General features: G+C 40.2%; 1 protein-coding gene across 5 annotated transcripts in view; it reads left to right on the forward strand.

Annotated features, from left to right (window-relative positions):
- IQSEC1 (IQ motif and Sec7 domain ArfGEF 1) overlaps positions 1 to 24,038 on the forward strand; it is a 2,803,266-nt gene that overhangs the window by 1,144,723 nt on the left and 1,634,505 nt on the right. The gene's annotated exons all lie outside the window — the stretch shown is intronic.

The following is a 24,038-nucleotide window of genomic DNA, read 5'->3' on the forward strand; positions in this document are numbered from 1 at the left end:
ACCTGTGTTACCTAGGTAAGCTGTGTGATCTGTACTATTCCAGTAATCATGAGGGGGGAATCTATGCTTTGCTTTTGTGGAACAGTAAGAGGACAAATTAATTGTAATCATGCTCCATTAATATTATCGGAGATATTGTTTCACATTACGTGAATCCCATTTAGGCAATATAATAGCAAAATAGCACAAAAAATAGTTTGCAACTTTCAGCGAATACGTCTTACAAATATTTAACACCCACAGCAACCAAATACGTTTTTTTTCTCTCCTAAATTACCTCAACAATCCTAATGCTCAAAGTACTACACTACACAACACAAATAAAATTAAACTTTAGTTTAGTTAAGTACATAATTATCTTTTTCTGACAGGGCATTGCCATTTGCCAAATCTCCTTCCAATCTATAAACAAAACAATTAACATATAGGACAACTCAAGGAGTCAGAGACACCAACCTACCTCAATCTAGAGTTAAAAATGAGTGACCGAGTCCGTCTCCATCTCACGAACTGACGTTAGGGTGCTAGGAATCACCTCTCTGTAACGACGGTAAAGCAATAAGCTGCAAGCCAAAAAAGCAAACAAATGAAACAAGTTGGTTCTACAACTAGCAGCCGAAAGTACTGTGCTACTAGAACTGATTGTTCTTCACTTTCTTTTTTTGGGAATAGAGCGAGAGCCAATCAGTAGCCATCCAGCCTTCCATGCCATGTACGTGATTGCAGACATGGCAGTCCAATCCCCTTCCACTTTACTGTGCGGTTAAAACCACATAGACTTCTGAGCATCACACTGATGCCTTCTTTCCTTAATCTGGACTGTTTTTACAGTAGTCTAGATTTACAGAAACTATTTTTTTTTTTAAAAACTCGGAACTCGCTGAGCATGCACAGTTCGAGTTCCGGGACTTTGCAAGTCAGTCTGACTCACTTAGAGCACTGCAGCCAGTCAGTAAATTTTATTTAAATAATTAATAAAAATTATAAATATTTTATTTTTAAACATTTTCTTTTCTTCATAGCCAGTGGGGCTGCAGTCCTGCAGTCCAATGGCATGAGCCGCCACTGTAAAATTGTATGTTTTATATTGATTCCTATTCTTAGGGTAGGTAACAATTTATTAGGGATTTGTTTGTAAACAACTTGTTATAATGGTTTGTACTTTCTGCAAGTATATTTTTACAGTTTTTGTTTTACAGTCATTTTAAATATGGCATTGGCATTTAATTTTTGTTGATTAGGTTAATTAATTGCTTTTACCCTTTATAATGTTTTGGTATTCATTGTGGTACTGTTCTAAAGATGTCCCAGGTTGTGTGGTCAGTGGGATGAAAGCGGTTAATCTTTAATAAACTGTTTTGATTGTTTCGAGGAAGGTTGCTTTTTTCGCACTAAACTTTATATCACCGTTTTTATTTAGTTTGTATGGTAGCCCCAGGATGGCTTGTTTATTTTATACTTAGGTTAATACTTTCTTTTTCAGTATAAGGGAATTACAACTTCAGTTCCCATTTTTCAGTATTTACTTTTCTACATCACGTAACAGAGCAATTACCAATAAAATTCTTATGCCCTTTCTGACATCTTATAAATGCAATTTTGGAATCTGGTACGTGTTTTACAAAGCATACATATAGCTTACAAATGTGTCAAGAGACTGAATTACAAAACAGCAAAAATAAATCGCAGTTTAAATTAGTTTCTCTATTTTGGCATCATGTAAGCAAATATTTATTCTATTGAACTGTTATCATGGTATGAGTTGCAGACATTGTGGCTTTGTATCATGTGTTTTATTTATGTGGATATTCCTGGATAATGCATTATGTCAGTGTTTCTTTTCTTGCACTTCCCTATTTTAAGGTTTGAGTCATGTTTTTCTCTCAAGTGTTTATTCTCTCATCTGGTTAAGTACATTAGTTTTCTAGGCCTCAAACATTAAACCTTGGACATAAATGAATTGTTCCCTGTAAAAAGTAAGACTAGATTTACTTTCTCAGTCATGATTTTTCCTCTGAGGAACCTCTCATGGCATCTTTCAGTAAGTATCTATCAGTAACTATATTTCCAGTTTGGTGGCAGTCCATATCTGAAGTATACACACACACACACACACACACACATGGCATCTTTCAGTAAGTATCTATCAGTAACTATATTTCCAGTTTGGTGGCAGTCCATATCTGAAGTATACACACACACACACACACACACACTTGGTGACTGTTTATCAGCCAATGAGTGTTTACATTTTATTCTAACAAATCTCCATTCTGCCCTTGACCATACAGTCTACTCAACATATTTGCTGTGTGAAGCTCTTGCATGAGCTGTATTGTACTTTCAGGTCATAGCTCTGTAGATTAAGAAGCATTCTGTGTAATCTCACTTGATGCCTTCTATAAAGACTTTTAGAAAGTGTTTTGTAACAATTAATGACTGTGTCTGGTTGTGTATATTTGTCATAAATATACAGTATTAATCGAGTTTTTCACATTCTTACATTCATCTGTAACAACTCTTTCTCTATTCAAGCATATCTGTTTTATGCATCTGTGAATGTTCCATCACATAAGCAACTGGCCTGTTTTCTTGTAAAACACAGCTGCTGTACTATTCTGACAGGGACCAACTACTCCACTCCAGGCTTCTTCATATCACAGTACCTCAACAATATTGATTCTGTTATTATTTTGGTCAGCATCTCTTTCCTTGTGAGTAACTCCATTTCTAGACTACACATATTTTTGACAGTTATCTACAAACCCACTTGTCTCAAGTTTAAACTTTTCAGGACATTGCAAGCTTTCTCATGCTTACTTGATCTGAGAATTTTCAGAATTCAATTGATTGATCGCATTAGAGTGATACAAGTGATTACCTGAGACTGCTGTGTGTTGTCTTCGGGACTTTTTTCCCTTTTCAATATTATGAGTATGTATATTTAAGTTCAGAGCTGTGAGGGTAAGGTATCTGCCAAAAAAGCACCTGCTTATAGCTGTTCCTTTTCTTTGAATGCAACAATCAGCTGATAGGTTTCAGGATGAACACTGCAAATATAAGGGGTTATGCTGTGATCTCTCAGAGTAAAAGGGATATGGCATTATTCCTGTAAATCTTACTAGCACTTGTTAGTCTTCTCACTTTGGCATTTGCATGGAGTAATTCTCTGTTTTACTTATTTTATGCAGCTCTTGCAGATCAGAACAAAGGCAAACCTTGTTCTCCTTCACAAGACTGTCCATACTTTTTGCCTCTGTTTCTTAAAGACACCCAAGCCTTCCATTCACTATAACACCTGTTCTGTTTTATTCCTGTGCCCTCTTTGTCCTAGCTTTGTAGCATGTGTTACTGGGATAGTAACTTAATGTATTTGAATGTTATATTCTCTTGGCAAGCCTTCCAAGCATGTAGATACAACAGAATTGTCATGGAAAAGGTCTTTGCACAGTATTCAGTAAAGCTCACAAACATGTGACTATTCCCAGCACATGTTTACTCCTGTTTTTATTCACTGAAAATACATTTCACCATGTTTAGCTTCTCACAAGAATAATAATTAACTTCCTTACTTAACATTGCTATTTGAATGAGGCTCACATACTTTTTTCTTTTATATTTACATTTGAATAGCTTTTAGCCCATTGACTTGACCTAGTATGCTGAATACATTGGTAATGTGTGTCTGGCTTTCTTTTCAGTGCCTTTCAAGTCCCGTACTTTAACTTTATTTCCTGACATAATTTTCAATCCGGTACTGACTGAGTTGATAGTACTACTACAATGTTTAATTCTAAGCATGTCTTATCAGTAGTCTGTTTTGTTTTACTGCATCAGTATTTTCTCTTTTTACTGCATTAGCTCTTTCTGCTTTTTTTTGGTATTCTAGGTGTTCCTCTTTTGAATCAGTAGGGTATAGCCTATTCTGAAAACTCTTATCTTTGTTTTGCATATCTTTGTAAAGTTTTTCTTTGTACAACAGCTTTTACAAAGTTGACTAAACACTGGACACTTCTTCATCTCATGCTTATAGCTGCACCTAATACACAAGGTTTGAATTTGAATTATACTGCACTCCCTGTGTACCCAATTCTTATCCCTATAACTGTTAAAATGTATTTGTATTTTAATGTTCATTTTGCTTATATTTTATCTTAGATACTTTCACTTCTTAATTATCTCTATGATCATTTATTTAAAATTTCACTTGCCTTGCATACCTTTCTCTTAAAAGCATGCCCATTGATAAATCATTTATTATACCACAAATTATTCAGTATTTTATCAGTGTGTCATTGACTCACCAAATTCACAGTCTTTACATTAATTGTAGATTTTTCTAGGCTTCAAGTGTTTCTGATTTTCTCCCTTACCAATGCTTCATTTTATCTCTCTCCTGTCCTTGGAAGGCAAAAGTAGTTTCTTCCCACGTGACATGAGAAATGTGGGATATTGTTCCTTTGTGGACTTCTCAGCTATTCCATTTCTGAATTATTGGCTTGTATGTCTACAGTAATTGTCCCTTTCCATGTAGGATGACATCAAATAAAGTCAGCCTATTTTGTTGTTCTTTCTCAAAAATCCTAGAAAAAACATATTTATTACAAGCTACTGCAGCATGTGAAAACTAGTGATCTACTGTTTGGTCCTAGTTTCAGAATTCTGACTTGGGCACGAGAAAGCAGCTGCTATTCCCAATATCTCAGATGTTGTCTGAATTGGGATTAAGTTCCAGGCATCGTATTTCTCACTTTATTGAAGGCATTTGACATTGTTGAGTACCTCCTGTTAAAGCAGTTGGCTTAAATGGGAATGTCATCTAACAACATAGAACATACCTGTCAATCTGCATACACTGAAAATAAATACAAAGACTCTTGAAAATTAGATGCACCCAGCCAAAAATATGGGCACCTAACTAGCATGAATGTGTGTCCAGAATAGCACAGAGCTCTTCCCGCCTCCAGTAAAACTGTGGGATGCTAACTCAGAAAAATAGTTTTTAAAAACCTGACAGTGGCAAAAATGACACAAAAATACAAATGTGTCATCAAGAACACAGTGGAAAATCTGTAGATTTTAATCAATGATATTGCAGAAATGTACCACACATTTAATTTTCTTTACTTCTGAAATGAGGGAATATAACATAAGGGCCTTTTCTCCTTAAATTATTGGTGCCACTATTATGTTGGTCATGTAGTCTGGTTGCCTGTTTATTAAACAGCGTCAAAGCCATGTGCAACAAGGGGGATTTGGAATTTGTGTGAAACAGTAAATCAAGCTTGAAAGTAAGTACATTAGAAATGTATGTCACAGAATGATTCAGAAGCAGTTTAGGAGAAAGGACGGACATTGTATTATGGGAAAATGCCATCTCTTCTTCTTTGCCATTATTTCCAAGTGCTCTGCAGGGCTCAGAATATGTTCCATTATTTGTTTTATTTTATTTAGTATCAGCCAGTCACAAGACTGTAGTAAGGAGATATTCATCCACAAGGAAGATGATGCAACTTTGTGATGCCAGTTTGCCATGTAGCTCTTCCCTTGGAGAGGGATATCTTGCAGATTGCCTCTGAACTGATACAGAACTGCTTAACTTCCCCTAAGCTTTATCTATATGTTAAAAATGTATGTGGTCTGAAACTGATAAGACCTCATCTAGCAGAGACAAACCACAAAGTGACTAGTTCAGCAGAAATAAAGCTGAACCCCATCCTCTAAACCAGGTTAGCAAGAATAGAGTTCATACTATAGCAGCCAGGGGATTGCTTCCTGTGAGACTCGTGCTTGTTTGTTTGGTATTCAGATTAATTGCTGTAATTATGACATAAGTTACAGAGTCTGACTGCTGTGAGGTTTGCTAACACTGATGCACCCACTACTGTCATGCTGAACTGAATGATTACTTTGACTACATCTCTCAGCTGGAATCAGTTAAATCATGTAGTACAAGCTGTAACCAAGGGCTCTTACTTGTCCCCTTGCAGGTTGGAGTAAATGAATAGTATGTTCTAGATCAGAATGGGGCCCCATACTTTATCCTACAGATCAACTTCTACCACTGACATTTTATGATCATACCTGGATACAGATGGACAGTAACACTTGTTCAGGCAAGCTAAGCCGTAACTCTTCTTCTAGCAGTGTGTTTATGTATGTCCACCATGTTACTCTTTTTTTTCACAGAATCATGCAGAAAATTACCTAAAGTCAGAAAGATAAAATCGTGTATTTGCAGTAGGCACTGCTGAAGGAACAATGGCCGTAAAGACTGTGCCCTCTGCTCTAGCCCCGAGTACATTAGAATTGTTTCCAACGTCCAAATATACTGGTAAAAAGGTGGAGCTGACAGTTGTGGTGTATCACACCCATGTAAAATGCCTTCTTTTTCTTATTGTCTGTCTCTAATTTTAACAGGGACCACTCCTGTCACTGTTTTTGTCTGATATGGCAAGTCCTTGAAACAGAAACAGAAATAGAAAACCAACATATGAAGATAAATGTTCTGTCAAGCCTTGACCTTAGTGCCAGTGGGTGGAGATCACTGCATGCATAATGAAAGTAATGTTTCATTTTTATCAGTGCCACAAAATATTTAAATATATGCAGTATGTGGTGTTGAACCTGATGATTAGATGCTACAGCGGGTGCTGTGGATAAAATCCTCCAAAGCTTAAAAGAGGCCCTGTGAAACAAATGAGTCTGTGAGTAAATCAGTCACTGTCTTACTGACAAAAGGGTGGCTGACTTGTTTGTTAATTTCTACCAGCAAAACATGTGTAGGCCAGCCCACACAAAAAGTTTATAGCTCTTCACAGGACACAGATTAAAAAAAAAAAAAAAAAACCACACACACACACAAATAAATTACAGGCCGGTAATGCAGTTAAAATCTATTTTTGTTGTTAAAAAGCAGTTTAGACATATGGTCCACTTCTTCTTTCCTTTGCTTACTTTGCATTTCTAAAGCCACCCTTTATTTGCTTTAACAGCATGTTACTAGGATGAAGAGACTGAGGGAGGGAGGGACTTCAATAAGTGAAAACATTATCCACAGCCAAAAACAAGTTCAGTACTTGAAATGTACTTAGGATGTTTGCTGTACACAGACATTTTACTTGTTGGTCTCTAAGGAGTTATTCCTTTCCAGATTTACAGAATTTATTTATCTGACATGTATGATAGTATTTATCATAGCAGTGGGAAGGAGAAATATTGACGTAAAGCAATCCAGTAATGATAAACAACAGTATGTTTTCATTGAAAAGCAATGTTATGATCAGCTTACACTTCAAAGCCTCCAGAAATTATTGTAAGGCACCAAATAAAATCAGCTCACATTTAAATCATGAACTCTGAGATTGTATAAAATGTATAAGAGCATTTGCACATACGAGAAAACTGTTTCATCACTTTGAGACAAAAAAAGGCAACATTACATATAAGACGGAGTAAGGGTGAGGTTTTATATTACAGGGATGAGAAAACAGTACAGGAACTGAATCATAAGATATTATTACTGCTAAATGGTGTGCCTCATATGGAAAAGACTTCAATAATTTAATTAATTGATAAAGGGTACTTAAGTTTTGTTCTATAATACTTCAATAGACCCAGTTACTTTAATGTTTATAGCCCAAATCAGGAGAGATTGCTGACACCTGTGGCACAGATGTGATGCCAGTGACTCAGGTGTGATTAGTAGGCCTGAATGCTGGAGCTGCTGGCTGGGCAGATGAGAGTGAGTGGTGGGAGCTTATCCATCGGGGTGGAGAGGATGCAGGTGATCTCAGATGAAGAGTGATTGTAACTGAAGAGTCAATGTAGGCAGTAGCTTAGGAATGACACACACAAAGGTCTGAAAAACACCTACTGCATGAGAACAGACAGTGGGGACGAGGATGTTAATGGCATGAAACAAAGCCTGCATCTGTGGACAACATAAAGACTGTAATTTTCCCTAATAAAGATAAGGGAACAACTTTAAGGCACAGAGCAGGGGAACTGAGACAATAAATATTACCAAAAAAATTGGGCAGTCAGTTACTGACACTGATGTTCACAGGTAACCATTTCAGGAAAGAATGCTGTACTTGTATTGCATGAACAGGTGCTGTAATTAGAATGCTTGTATTACATGAGCAGGTACTATAATTCTAGTGTTTATGTTACTTTGATTGGTATCATGACTGACCCTACATTAGAAAGCTCCATTAATGCAGCATTTATGTTCCTCGCATTGATACATTGCTGTCTACTGCCCTATGGTGTACTGTAAATGTAGTGCTTAGATTACACAGTATTAACACCATGTCAACCCCGGTATTAACACCATGACAACCCCAGTATTAACACCATGACAACCCTGCCCTATGGTGTACTGTAAATTTACAGGTTAAATTACTTGGTATTGATATCATCATTGACCCTGCTTTAGAGGGCACAGTGAATGTATAATTCACTATTTTAAATTGGTGCCATCACTGATACTGGCCTACAGGGCACTGCAAAGATAGTGCCTGTGATGTTCCTGAAAATAACATTCATTGCAAAGCTCTTTGTTTCATTGCTGCTATGTGTAAGACTAGTAGTAGTGTGCCAGTTGTAATATTATATCTGTTTGAATTATTTAAGTGCCACTTTTAGTATAACATCAACAGATATTTTCCCAAGAATGTATCTGTTTTTCTGTTTTCTGATTGCCTGCAGAAATGTTTATGATATGATTGTTAAGCCCTTTGATGGACTGCAGTTTGGATACAAATAATATTTTGCCTCAGATGCTGTTTTATGCTGCTTTTTGAAAGTCCTCATTTTCAAAGGTTCATAGAGAGGTACTAGGCTATCAGCCCAAGTGGCTAAGTAAGCCTAGCCAACAAAGTTCCCTGGCTTACGCCCCCAAGAAAGTTAATTTCCTGTGCCCCTGTCGAGCAGAGCCACAGAATTGATTGATCCCCGGGGTGTATTTCCTATTTCCCATCCACTCATCAAGATTTTATTGAAGAGTACTAATGAAGAACTTTGCTTGACATTGATGGGTAGCTTGTTCCAGAGTATAGGAAGTCTCTGAGGAAGGAATTTATCCCTCCAGCATGTCCTGTTTATTGTGGTGACAAGGTTTAGGTCCCTAGAGTGTGTAGCTCGGAGGTATTGGGATTTCTTAAAGTGTAGCATGTCCAACAGCTCTGGGTTTAACATAGCTTTATATGTTAGGCAGAGATCTCCTCAGAGTAGGCAATATGCTACAGAGTAAAGCTGGAGTTTTTTGAGACGGTCAGTGAAGGGCATATGTTTGAGGCCAGTAATCCTCTTTGTGAGGTACTTCTTTGGCCTTTCCAGCTGCTGCAGATGTCTTGCGAGGTACATTCCAAAAAGGGAATTTACTCTATAATGGGTCTAATGAGTGCCGAGTAGAGGGGTTCATAGATTCATAGGTAGGTACTAGGCTATCTGCCCGAGTGCATTTATAAGCCTAGCCAGAGTGTGTCGGCCTTTGCCACCTCATTGATTAATTAACTGAGCCTCTGTCAAGCAGAGCCAATGAAGTGATCCCAGGGGTGTATTTTCTGTTACCCATCCACTATTCAAGGCTTCTCTTGAAGAGTGTTAGTGAGGGGCTCTGTCTAATGTAGTTTGGAATTTTGTTCCGAAGCATGGGGGGGTGTCTGTGACAGGACTCTATCCCTCCAGCATGTTCTATTTATTGTTGTGGAGAGGTTTAGCTCACTAGAGCACATGGCTCGCAGTGACTTGGATTTCTTTAGGTGGAGCATGTCCATCAATTCTGAGTTTGACATGGCTTTGTAAGTCGGGCAAAGATCACCTCTGAGTAAGCAATATGCCACTGAGTACAGCCAGAGTTTTTTCAGTCGGGCTGCATAGGACATATGTTTGAGGCCAGTAATCCTCTTGGTGAGGTGCTTTTGTGGTCTTTCCAGCTGTTGGAAGTGTCTTGTGAGGTACATCCCAAATGAGGCATTGTTCTCAATGATGGGTCTGATGAGTGACGAGTAGAGGGGCACTACAATCTCTTTATTTCTAGATGCGAACCCCTTAGTAATTAGATGGGCCACATAGAAGGATTTCCTAACTACTTTGGCAATATGATTGTCAAAGGAGAGATTACTATCTACCTGGGTCCCCAGATCTCTTATTACCTCTTCTGTATTTAGGGGGCTGCCGCCTATGTGGTAATTCGTGGGTGTTTTGTTTTTCCCAGATGGGATGATTATGCATTTTTTGGCATTTAGCTTGAGGTCATGACTTTGACACCAGGTGTATGTCTCAGTAAGGCCTTTTTGAAGGATGTCCGTGTCAGCCGGAGAGTCAATTATGGCTCCCAGTTTGCAGTCATTGGCGAATATGGTTAGCCATAGTCCTCCTGTGTTTGCCTGTACTTCTGAGAAATATATGCCGAACAGTAGGGGTTCCAGAACCGAGCCTTGCGGGACACCACTTGTGACTGGTTTAGAGTCAGATCTGCTATTCTTACTGTGTGAGTTCTGTCTGTAAGCCAGTTGGCAGCCCATCTTGTGACGTAGGGGTTTATATTCAGGCTGGGGAGTTTTTCTATAATACCCGAGTGAGGAATGGTGTTGAACGCCTTGGCGAGGTCAAGGTAGGATGTGTGAACCACCTTTCCCTCGTCTATGGCCTTGGTGACTGTTTCGAAGAAGTCAACCAGGTTTAGTAGTCATGATCTGCCCTTAACAAAGCAGAACTGGGTCAGGTCAAGTGTTTGGAGGTTCCCAATGTCTTTGTTAATGAGTTCCATGATGATGCACTCCATAGCCTTGCAGACCAGGCTAGTCAGGCTTATGGGGCGATAGTTACCAGGGTCAGTTACAGCCCCTCCTTTGTGGAGTGGAATAACCGTTGCTGTGCACCATTCTATGGGCATGTAGCCTGTGGAGAGGCTGAGGTTGAACAGCGTGTTTAGGTGGGGGGGGGGGGGTTAGTTCATTCTTTAGTTCATGCAAGACGCAGCCTGGGACACCATCTGGCCTTGATGCTGTGTTTTTGGCTTTTGAAAGGGCTGTTTTCACCTGTGCTTCTGTGATTTCCGGGACACTACTCTTTTCCGGTATTGTTGTGGGCCCTTTTGAAGGTGAGAGGGAGGTGAAGTTTGCACTGAATCTATCTGCCAGGATGTTGGCAATATCAGTAGGTTCAGTATATTTTGTGCTATTTTGCACTAGCTCAGAGCATATCTGTGAGTTGCCACTTAGATTCTTGACATAGCTAAAGAAAGCTTTGTGGTTATCTTTCGAATCCATGGCTATTTTTCTTTTGAAGTTAGCCTTGGATGATTTTATGAGGGACCTTAGTTTCTTACTGATACTGATCAGGGATTTGCTTTTTTTCTGAACTAGTTTCCTCCTTCTGTTGTATAACCTGTTTATGGCAGGGGTCCACCAGACTGGTTTCTTTCTCTTAGGGGAGTGAGTCTTAGTTTTGCTAGGGATGGCATGATCCATGCATCCTTGTAGGTGCTCATAGAGTGCAATTGTAAAGGATTCTGCATCTTGGGCAGTGTTATCCTTTAGCGTGGGGGCTGTGAAACTTACCACCTCTGCCTTAAGTAAGGTGAAGTTTACTTTAGAAAAGTTTTTCACTGTGGTTTCCTTGGTTGGGGTAGTGGTGGGGTGTGGACATCCAGGGTGATTAGTTTATGGTCTGATCTAACCAGTGACGGGTTGACCTCCGGTACGGACCACCTGTCGCCCATGTTGGTGATGATCAGATCCAATATGTTGTGGCCTCTGGTAGGGGAGTTTACCTGCTGATCCAGGGCATTTGAGTTGATAAATTCCAGGAAGCGCTGAGCCTGGGAGTTTGTACTCAAGTAGTTTTCCCAGTTAATGGTATGTTTACTGAAATTGCCCAATATCAGGGTGTTCGGCAGGACCTTCATGTTTTCCAGTGTCTCTAGAAAGGTGAAGTGGTGGTCCTGGGTCATTGAGGGTGATCTGTAGCAGGCCACAATTTGCATTGCAGATTTGCCCGATGTTAGTTGCACATGGATGATCTCAGAGGTATCATGCTGCGCCACTAACCTGGAGGTGTGAGTATCCTTGATGAATATGGATACACCCCCCTCCTTTTGTGTTTTGGTCTCTGTTCTGTGGCTGAAATGTGTGGTATGAGTTGTAGCCCAGTAGTGCTGGAGTGCTGTCTGGAGCCTTGAACCAGGTTTCAGTTACTGCACAAATGTCGACGTTCCATTCTTAGGAGTGCTTTGAGCGCATGCATTTTGAGATTTAAACTCCTGGCGTTGAGTAGCATAACCCTCATTTTTTTACTTGTGCTGTTTACGGTGGTGGGTTTGAATTTTGAGCCTTGCCTAAAAAAGGCACTATGGGGGCAGCAAGAGCCTTGGCCAGTATTCGAAAGCCAATGGGTGAAATGGTGCAAGCCATCTCTTGCAAACCAACGTGGCCTGTCGAGCATGTAATCCCAGGCTGACAGACACTGGATCCCCTTTGAATGACACCAGAAGCTTAGCCAATTGTTGAAATTGATCATTTTTTCTTTATACTGGGGTATCATTCTTGGTGAGGGCAGGATGCCACTTGTGGTCAGGGTCATACCTGCCTGGGCTATATGATCAGAGAGCTCTTCCGTGTCTCTTTTCATGTAGTCCAGGGAGGTATGTCTCAGGTCATTCACACCAACATGAACAATGACAGAGACATATTTGTACTTGTTCTGGAGTGACCTGAGTGCTTGTGTTATGTGGCGGATTCTGGCTCCTGATAGGCAGCTAACAGTAACCTTCTCCTTGTCCAGCCTAGTGAGTGGGGTGTCAGTGTGCCTGACTATGGAGTCACCTATTACTAGTGTGTTAGGTATGTTATTTCACCTTAAGGGCTGTGATTGTGCGGCACATTGATTTTGTGTTTTATGTGTCGTCTGGTTTGTGACGGGAGGTGCAGGATTTGTGGGTGTCTGCTTTGGAGCTTTCTGATGCTTTTGCAGATTTGTATTTAGAGCCTCCGAGTATGAGTTTGTGTATTTATGTGTATTTTTTGCCAGTGCTGGTTTAGTAGGTCTATGTGAGGCTGGAGGTGTGGTGCAAGTGTTAACCTTCTCCTCATGACTGTCTGTTCCAGTCTTGGGTGGAGAGATCTTAGCCTCCAGTTTGGCTGTATAATTGCATCTCTTGCATATGTTAGTGTTTTGTGGTAGGAGGAGAGGGCTGTCTGTGTACATGAGGCAGTTGTAACATTGCCTCAGGATACCCAGATTCCCCAGCTGGATAGGAGAGTGCACCTGAAGTTGCCCTTTGGTCATGCCTGAATAGTAGGGTGAGCTGCTTAGTCGCTTGGTTGGTGAGGGGTGGATAAAGAGCCTTGCCCTGCTGGGCAGTCAAGTGTCGGGGTATATTAGTGCTTGCTATTAGGTCTGAGCATGTGCTGGACTGTAGGATGCTTTTTGAGTGCTTAGATTGAGAGTTAGACTAGTTTCAAGTGAAAAACTGAAGAGGAGACTTAGTGGGGCCAGGAATAATTTAACCCTAGCTAACCGGTGCTGCCCGGTGCACAAAACCATGCAAATGCGGTTTTTCAACTACTAACTTCTGGGCTGGAACCACTCCTCCAGGGACAGATGGCTGCTCCAAGTTCCCCCTCTCACAGGTGAACAGAGAAACGTTCCTATATCCAAGTAAGGTATGGGCAACTCAGAAAATTGTAACACAGCCCTGAATTCAGCACTAGACTGAAAACTGGACTATACTAGCTTAGAAAGGTGGGAAACTAGAAACAGTAAAAAGTACACTTAAAACAGCTTTAAACGACTACAAGCAATCAGAAAAGGCTATCACACTTTAGTGTGTGGCCTACAATAGTTAAACAGTTTATTTAAACAAAAAACAACTTTTTAAAAGTGCAGGCAGTCAAATAAGTACAATATGTGAAAAAAGCAAGCTTTTAAATCACAATAAATGCTGGAAAATCAGTGTTTAGGCGGAAAACATTTAAGTACAGCAAGAAAATACAGAAAACTGATAATCAATCACTCCAAAGTCTCTCTTTTAAGCTAGAAGGCTTGTATAAGTTTAAGGCTTTCTATTGTTTTACAGTAGGTTAGTTACATGAAAGATGGAAACAAGCACAGATGTGGTCTTTTAAACCAGAAAGTTGAAAGAGATGGACAACTTCCTGAATGATCAATAAACTACAATTCCTGGGCCAAGAACCACTCCTTTTGTGGTAGACAGGCTACGTAGTACTTACCACTCCCACTGATAAGCTAGAAGGCTGCACTCCAACACAAAAGCTTGGGGGGCTTAGAAGCTTACAAACAGTCCTGGATACAGCAAATCTGTACCTGGACTAGACTAGTTATGGGAAAGGTGGGGATCAAGTGCAAACACGGGCTTTAAAACCAGAAAGTTGAGAGAGATGGAAAAAACTGCCCAAACAGCCAATAAACTACAATTTTGGGGCCAGAACCACTCCTCTTGTGGTAGATAGGCTACCTAGTGCTTACCACTCCCACTGATAATCTAGAAGGCTTCCCTCCAACACAGAAAGGCTTGTGGGGCTCAAAAGCTTACCAACAGTCCTGGATACAGCAACTCTGTATCTGGACTAGGCTAGTAACAGGAAAGGTGGCAAGCAGTGCAAGTACGGCTTTTAAACCAGAAAGTTGAAAGAGATGGGAAAAAACTGCCCAAGCGAAACAGACAGTAGCTACAATTTCTGGGCTAGGAACCACTCCTCTTGTGGTAGATAGGTTATGCTTACCACTCCCACTGATAAGCTAGAAGACTTCCCTCCAAAACAGAAAGGATTGGGGGGCTCAGACACTTACAAAGAGTCCTGGATACAGCAAATCTATACCTGGACTAGACTAGTTACAGGAAAGGTGGGGAACAAGTGCAAACGCAGGCTTTTAAGCCAGCAAGTTGAAAGAGATGGAAAACTGCCTAAACGGCCAATAAACTACAATTTATGGGCCAAAACCCACTCATCCCATGGTAGATAGGCTACCTGATGCTTACCACTCCCACTGATAAGCTAGAAGGCTTCCCTCCAACACAGAAAGGCTTCGGGGGGGGGGGCTCAGACGCTTACAAAGAGTCCCGGATACAACAAATCTGTACCTGGACTAGACTAGCAACAGGAAAGGCAGGAAACAAGCACAAACACAGGCTTTTGAATCAGGAGGTTGAAAGAGATGGAAGAGCTTCCCAAACGGCCAATAAACTATAATTTCTGGGCCAGAAACCCCTCCTCCTGTGGTAGATAGGCTACCTAGTGCTTACCACTCCCGCTGATAAGCTAGGAGGCTTCCCTCCAACACAGAAAGGCTTGGGGGGCTCAAGAGCTTACAAACAGTCCCGGATACAGCAAGTCTGTATCTGGACTAGACAAGTTACAGACAAGTTTACAGAAAAGCAGCTAAACCAGCAGTAAATACAATTCAAATACAGTGCAGGCTAGCACACGTATATCAATATTACGACAAATACAGTTTAATTAAATGCAATTAAATTAACAAATAACTAAAAAACAAGTACAGAAGGCATTAAATTAGAAGGCTACTAACAAGCAGTAATAAGTGCAGAGTAAGAACAACTGAACAGATAACAGCAAGCAGAACAGCAACTAAGACAGTTACAGTAAGAGTAGCTGAATATATATATATATATATATATATATATATATATATATATTTTTTTTTTTTTTTTTTTTTGAGGGAGGGAACACAGTAGGATTAAGAGGCTACAGAGGTTGTCCTTCTTAAATGCTCTCTTTGTACACAGTAGGAGTGCCTGAAATCAGAATATGATCTCACTGCACTCAGTTGAGTGAGCAAATGAGATGGGCCCAGAAGGAGTATCCAAATACAAATCTACAAGAGGGGCTGGCAGTTTCAAAGCCACCAAGATTAACACCAAAACAAGAACAGGGAGGATGGCTGGGAGAAACACAGTGGAGACAACAAGAGACAGAAACAATACAGCACCACTACAAATAATAGGCAAGTGTATAAATACTGCACAGTGCAAATTAAGTTGCAAAAAGTGTACTTATCAGTTTGGAATAGATTCCAATTCTGCAGCTCAAAGCAAATCTATCAGCTTTCCAGCATTTCACAGAAATGCAGTCCGTTTTGGACTTACAGCAATGAGATACACCTCAGGCAATGACTAACAGGGGAACAATGACCTCTTTTTTTCTGGATGAGAACACTTTGTGATGAGATGTGCCGCATAGAAGGATTTCCTAACTACTGTGGAAATGTGATTATCAAAAGATAGACTACTGTCAACCTGGGTCCCAAGGTCTCTTATCACAAATTCAGTGTTAAGTAGACTGCATTTATGTGATAGTTAATGAGTACAGAGGTTTTGCCAAAGAGGATGACAATGCACTTTCTGGCATTGAGCTTGAGGCCATGCCTCTGACACCAGCCTCAGAGAGGCCCTTCTGTAGGATGTCCACATCATTTGGGGACTCGACTATGGCTCCTAGTTTGCAGTCATCTGTGAACTTCATTAGCCAGAGGCCTTCTGTGTTAACCTGTACTTCAGAGAAGTAGATACCAAACAGGAGCGGTCCCAGGACTGAACCCTGTGGTACTCCACTTGTCACTGGTTTGAAGTCAGATATGGAGTCTGCAACTTTTACAATGTGGGTTCTGTCAGTGAGCCAGTTCACAACCCATCTTGTGACGTAGGGATTTATACCTAGTTTAGTGAGTTTAGCTATAATTCCAGAATGGGGGATGATGTCGAAAGCCTTGGCAAGGTCAAGATAGGCTGTGTGAACCACCTTACCCTCATCTACGGCTTTGGTGATTGCCTCAAAGAAGACAATCAGGTTCAGAAGGCATGATCTGCCTTTCACAAACCCGAACTGGGTGGGTTCCAGACTTTGGAGGTTACCAATTCTTTGTTTATGAGTTCCATGATGATACATTTCATGGCCTTGCACACCAGGCTCATCAGGCTAATAGGGCGATAGTTCCCAGGATCAGTGGTGGCTCCCCCTTTGTGGAGTAGGATAACTGTTGCTGTGCGCCATTCAGTGGGCACAAAGCCTGATGTGAGACTGATTGAACATGGTTCTTAGGTGGGGAGCCAGTTTGTTCTGAAGTTCATGTAAAATGCAGCCTGGGATGTTGTCTGGTCCAATGGATGCTGTGTTTTTGGTTTTAAAGACTACAACTTTTACCTGCATAGATGTGATTACAGGGACTCTGCATTCTTCTTGTATAGATATGGGCCCTTTAGGGAGTGAGGGGGGTAAAGTTAGCACTGAACATATCTGCCAGCAGTGGTGGCTGGTGACTTCAAATCAAAGGGGGGCTGCAGGAGACAGCTGAATTGGTGGGGCCAATGGGAAGGGGTGTGGCCAACCAGAAAGGGGAGGAGCTATGCTCAAAACCACAAAAACTGGAACTTTAAATATGCTGCCCTGGGTGCCAAACCGTTATTATGAGAGTCCAATCAAGACAAAGTGAAGTGTAGAAGAAAAAAATATTTCAATCCATTGGCTGCATGCATGACATCTTACTTAATATCTAGATGGAAACAAAAAGGTTGTGAGGCATGAAAAAATAAATTACTTTTTAAATACATTACTGGAATGTCAGTCAAAATCGAGTATAAGAAAAACAAGCAGCACTCAACTCAAACCACTTCTCCTTGCACTGCAGTTCTAATTATAATTTATATTCAGCTTTATTAAAGTACAAGTAACATGCTGAAAGTAGCAATCTCTGTGAAACCTCCACTTGTAAAAATGTTCCTTATCCAAAAAAGACCTGCTGCCTGATAACAACTATCTACTTGTTTCATGGGGAAAACATGATCAAAGTAAAAAATGAACAGCAAACAGGAAACAAGCTCAAGATAAATTGTTTAAAGGATTACTGCACAGGTTATGGACCACACATGATAGAGTGGCATTCTGTTTAGTTTATGGGTAAAGTCTGCAAAGATGACTGCAAGCCTCCAACAAAGGTAATGAGCTTCTTAAAATACTGTAATCTTGTCCTTTATTACAAAAACTGGCATATGCATTTCAATACGTTATCAAGTTATGTAAGTATTCTCTGCATGGCAACAACAAAAAGACTTTCAATGTTGGTAATTCTTTAACAGTATGCTTATTAAAACTTACTTGGATCTTACAATCTCAGACAAGCTTACGTGATGGTCATGAAAGCATTGCTATTTAAACACAAAGCAATGGGCACTTTCTGAATAATAATAAGCATAAATCAACAGTATAAAAATATGACAGAAAACCAGAACATTCTGCAAAATCAAGCAATGACAGATGAAAAGCCACTGTAGTACTTGTGTCTGCCTTGGATGGGGGGATACTCTGCACACTTACACTGCATAACTGCTCCTTGCCTTACTTGGACACATCCAGAGTCACTACATGGGGGAGTGGGGTGCAACAAGTATGTCACAATTTGAAATGTCTCTGGCTGACTGTGATGGCCCTGACACATTTGTAATACCTCTCAACCTCAGAGCAAGAAATCTGGACAAAGCCATACATAGAAGTGGGACAAAGGCCCAAAAATAAGGACAATATTTAAATATTGCTCTTATAAACTTTCTAATAAAATAGTAGGTCTTGCATTAGTATGAATTTTCTGAAGGGTATGAAATCTGAAACTCAAATGTCTGTCATTATTTTCTAACTTCATTCTTTAATGATTTGCAACTAATTTGCCAGAAAACCACAATTTTATGAAAAATGGACCAAAAATGTGATGCAAATATAAAATAGCCACACAATACAGCTGGGAACCCATCAAAGAAAGGACACTTTTTAATATTAGTACTGTTAACTTGAGCAGCTGACAAAATAAATGAATCTACATGCATTTCTGAAATAAAAGTAATCTATAACTCTGCTTATTATAGTTATTTATTAATTGTAAACCCTCCACATTTTCTTCCAAAATTGCCATTTTGCAGAGGGATTATTATAGGGAGAGCAACATTTTGAGCCAAAATCGGGGACAGTTGAGAGGTTTGGATATGCCTAATTCTATAAAGCAATTTATTTGCACGTACCTCTCAACCAGTTAATGCAGGAAATCTGGGCAAGGCCCAATATATTGGGGGAACATGCAAACAGTACTAAAAATTGCTCTTTTACAAACTTAGTTGATAGAATAACAGGTCTTGCTTTAGTATGCATTTTTCTGAAGGTTATGAAGTCTGAAACTCAATGTCTGTCATTATTTAGTGACTTAATTCCTAAATGATTTTCCAGAAAACCGCAAATTTTATGAGGAACAAACCAAAAATAAAAATCAAAAATCTATTCATTCTGTGAAAATCTGGACATCTGAGAGGTATAGTTCAGCCGGGGCTGTCTTTAAGTTTGCCGCCCTTCCCTTTCACAAAATCATGGTCGAATGGCGCCTCCCTCCCTGCAGCCATTCCAATGTCCCATTACTTGGCTATTTCACCCCATTTACCATAAACACTGTAATGTGCATACTGCTTTACTTCTACAATGATTTGGATTTCATTTGAAAGTTATATTTTGCATTTTACAGCACAAACACTAAGACATCTGCTAAATAATGCAATGCAGTCTCACAATGAAAATAGACTTAGCATTCAAACTTCTCTGCCCTTGAAACTCACATTCATTGAAACAGCATTGAAATCCACATTCAAAGAAAATACATTTGGCTAGTATAAAGATTAACTTTGGGCTGTTTTCAAATGATAGGCCCCTTGCACACAAGACAAGACATACATGTGTTGTGTAATACACCTTCCTGATTGTATTAAATTATATTCCTTGTATAACACAGTACAGTTGTTAGAGGGTGTTTTAAATTTATTGTTTTGAACATTTTTCAAGTAAACAATGAAACAAAATGCATGCACCAGTAATGACAAAACTGCCCAGTTGAGAACATTCCCATCATAAAAGTCTTCTCAAACTTCTACATTCCACCAGTATCAGTAAATATGCACAATCTCTGCAGAAGTAAAAGTCATCTAAATAATTCCACATTAAAGAGATCTGTAACTAATGAAGAGGTTGCTGCTAGCAAACAACTTTATATTTCATTGTTTCATCTACAAATAAAGTGCCTGTATCTTCGTCAAAGAGGACATTCTCAGTGCAGCAGCATCCACCTGGGAGTAAAACCCACAGCCTTCTTCATCAAACGCAAGTACACTAGCTATTGTACTATTAATAATTCGAGCAGACTTAGCATAAGTAGCACTAAACTTGTCTTCCCCTGCAGCTTTCAGCTCTTTGTAAAATCTACTCGACACTCAACTGTATCTCTCAACTTCGCAGCACAAGAAATCTGGAAAAAGCCAAAATTTATTGGGGGGGGGACGACAAAAGCGCAAAAACCAGGGACACATTTTAAACACTGCTTGTATAATCTTGGAAATTTACTAATATAAAATGCTGTGTTACCACCAAACATTTCACTGCCAATTCTTGAACCCAGGACCCTTTGCAAAACCGTCAGAGTAGCATACCACTATGCCAAATCAGCTGTTTTATGAAAGAGAGGAAGACTGAAACTTAAATGGCTACCATTTAGTGAATTCAGTTCTCACCATAGCTGTCAACCTCTTAGCACAAAACGCCTGGACAAAGCTATTAATGGAGGAATATAGTCCCAAACATAGGGACACATTTCAGATATTCATCTTATAAACTTAGAAAATTGCTAGAATAAAAGGTTTTGTGTTACTATGTACTTTCTGAAAAATATAAAGTCTGAAATTCAAATGCCTGTCAGTTTTATATATTTAACATTTGTTAACCAGGAAAGTCTAACTTGGAACAAAAGCCAATTTGCAGCAGAGGCCTCAGGGAGAAATACTGCAGACACATGTCTTTGTAATATGGGAGGACACCAGAGAAAACCCACACACAAACACAGGGAGAACATGCAGACTCCACACCGAAGGCACCCCAGCCAAGAATCAAACCAGAGAACCTCTATCTGTGAGGCAACAATACTACCACTGCACCATCAGCTATTTAAGGAATTAAAATTTCAGAAACTACAGATGTTATGAGAAACAGAACAGAAAAAAATATGAGGCGAAAATCTGTAAAAGTTTCACAAATGGTGGTGGGTAGGAAATTCAGGCTCTTGTTACCTGCACACAGGTTTCAAGCCCACCACCTGAGTTCTCTCTGTAGCCACCATTACAACACACACACACACACACACACACACACACACACACACACACACACACACACACACACACACAGTATGCCCATTGATGAAATGAGTTTACACAACCAAATAATATAGATGGAGTCACAAACAGGTGTAGATGAATATACAGATTTCCTAGACGTAAATGCCGTATGGTTTATTGTCATATCGTCATTTGATGGAATTAAGTTACATTCACGAGAGAAACAAGACAAAACAGTGTAAATGACAGGAATGAGAGCATATTACGGAACATACCATAACAGTGTAAATGACAGGAATGAGAGCATATTACGGAACATACCATAACAGTGTAAATGACAGGAATGAGAGCATATTATGGAACATACCATAACAGTGTAAATGACAGGAATGAGAGCATATTACGGAACATACCATAACAGTGTAAATGACAGGAATGAGAGCATATTACGGAACATACCATAACAGTGTAAATGACAGGAATGAGAGCATATTACGGAACATACCATAACAGTGTAAATGACAGGAATGAGAGCATATTACGGAACATACCATAACAGTGTAAATGACAGGAATGAGAGCATATTATGGAACATACCATAACAGTGTAAATGACAGGAATGAGAGCATATTATGGAACATACCATTTACTGAAGTTAGTTCAAAGAGAAGCAAGTGCTAGGCAATCCCATTTCAGGAGTTTGCTTCCCTTGGGTATATATGAAAGCAGCACCCTGTTGCTAACAGGGCAGAGTGTGGCAAAAAAGCTGTGGTGTGATAGGATTCATTACCTTGAAGGCAGTCAGAAGCCAAACATATTTTATAGCACACTTGACAGAAGCTTATACTTGGAGACTGCTTACTTGCAGTTATGCCAGCCCACACAAGTCCACTCTTAATGTGACCCAAGGATGTGAGTTAGAGGAGGGTGTTGTATTATAAGGAAACACACTGCTTTAATAACCTGAGCTCAGTGCCAGTGCCAAGACTAGAATGGAATAATCAAGATGTTCTGATTTGTGATCACAGTACTAGTGTGGGGAAAGAAAGACAAACTACTTGATGTTTGGAACTGTTAAGCTCTGATAATGTGATATTCACATATTTGCTACAAATTCTACCCCAGGCTCATTTCTTTTGCTGGAAAAGTCCCATAAGTAACTTCAGTCCAGAAAGAGTATCCCAATCCCAATCCCAACCAAAACTAACTGCAACAAATCTGGTGCCGGCATTGAATAAGACAGCTTTTGGTGCAAAGAGTAAATAAACAGAAGCCCACAATGACAAGTTCTGCTGAGTGTAAATGAGTAAACAGAATTAACATACTACCCCGAACACCACGCGTGCACACACACACACACACGCACACACACACACACACACACACACACACACACACACACACACGTTTCCCGATCGTATACCCTACCTGTACTCGGTCCATCCTGCAGCTCCCTGATCTTGGTCTTCCTCGCTGGCATGCAACAAATCCATCCTGCACCTCCCCGATCAATCTCGGTCCTCCATGCTGGCATGATCCTGCAACTCCACTCCCATCCTAGCTCTCCCGCAAGATGTGAGGAGTCTGGAGCCTCCCGCTATTGGTCCAGACTGCGAACGATGCAGTCTGGTGACCATCTGGTTTGTGTAGTCATCACCGCACAGATCTCTGGGTTGGAAGGGAGAAGTTTACTCCCTTCCCTATCCAGACTGCATAACTAAGCAGTCTGGAGCTCAGGAATGCCTGAGCATGCGTGCTTGGTGTTCTGGTCTGCCTAACATAGCAGCCAGGAACTAAGCACGCATGCATGCAGTCTGAGATTTTTTTTTATTATTTTCATGTTTTATTTTTATTTTTTCTATGGGGACTGACTGGGGACTTTATTTCACAGGTGGGAGGGCTGCAGTCCTGCTGTCCAATAGCACGAGCCACCCCTGTCTGCCAGGATGTTGGCAACATCAGTTGGTTCTGTAATGTTCATGCCGTTGTGCTGCAACTCAGAGCAGATCTGGGTGTTGCCATTGAGATTCTTGACATAGCTATAGAATGCTTTGTGGTTGTCCCTAGAATCAGTGGTGATTTTGTTTCTGTAGCTAGCTTTGGAGGATCTTATAAGGCATCTCAGCTTCTTACTGAGGCTGACCATGCAGCTCCTCCACTCATGGGATTTTACTCTCTTTTGCAACAGTTTCTTCCTTCTGTTGTAGAGTTTGTTAATGGCAGGGGACCACCAGATTGGCTTCCTTTTTTTTGGAGGATAGTGTCTTGTTTCTGTTTGGGATGGCATGATCCATGCACTCGTGTAAGTGCTTATAGAGTGCATTTGTGTAGGAATCAGCAGTCGTAACTGTATTGTCCATCTGCATGGGTGTCATGAAGTTCGCCACTTCTGTCTTGAGAAGCAAGAATTTGGCTTTGAAGAAATTTTTTACTGTGGTTTCCTTAATGGTGAGTGGGGGCGGGATGTCGATATCTAGAGTGATTAGCTTATGGTTGGATCTGACCAACGAGGAGTTGATTTCAGGTGTGGAACACCAGTCACTCATGTTGGTAATGATTGGGTCTAGGATATTGGTGCCCCTGGTGGGGGTGTGGATAAGTTGATCCAGGGCATTGGAATTTATGAATTCCAGAAAGCATTGAGCGAAGGAGTTGGTAAATGAGTAGTTTTCCCATTTAATGGTGGGGTAGTTGAAATCGCCCATTATTAGGGTGTTTGGTTGAACCCTAATATTTTCCAGTATATCAAGAAAAGAGGAGTGGAAATCCTGGGGCATGGTGGGGGATCTGTAGCAAGGTACAATTTGGATATAATACTGAAGTCAGCAACAGGGAAATATAGTCCTTTAAAACAGTT

This window comes from Protopterus annectens, chromosome 7.part0 (genome assembly GCF_019279795.1).
Source record: "Protopterus annectens isolate FY-2018-M chromosome 7.part0, PAN1.0, whole genome shotgun sequence".
Taxonomy (NCBI): Eukaryota; Metazoa; Chordata; order Ceratodontiformes; family Protopteridae; genus Protopterus; species Protopterus annectens.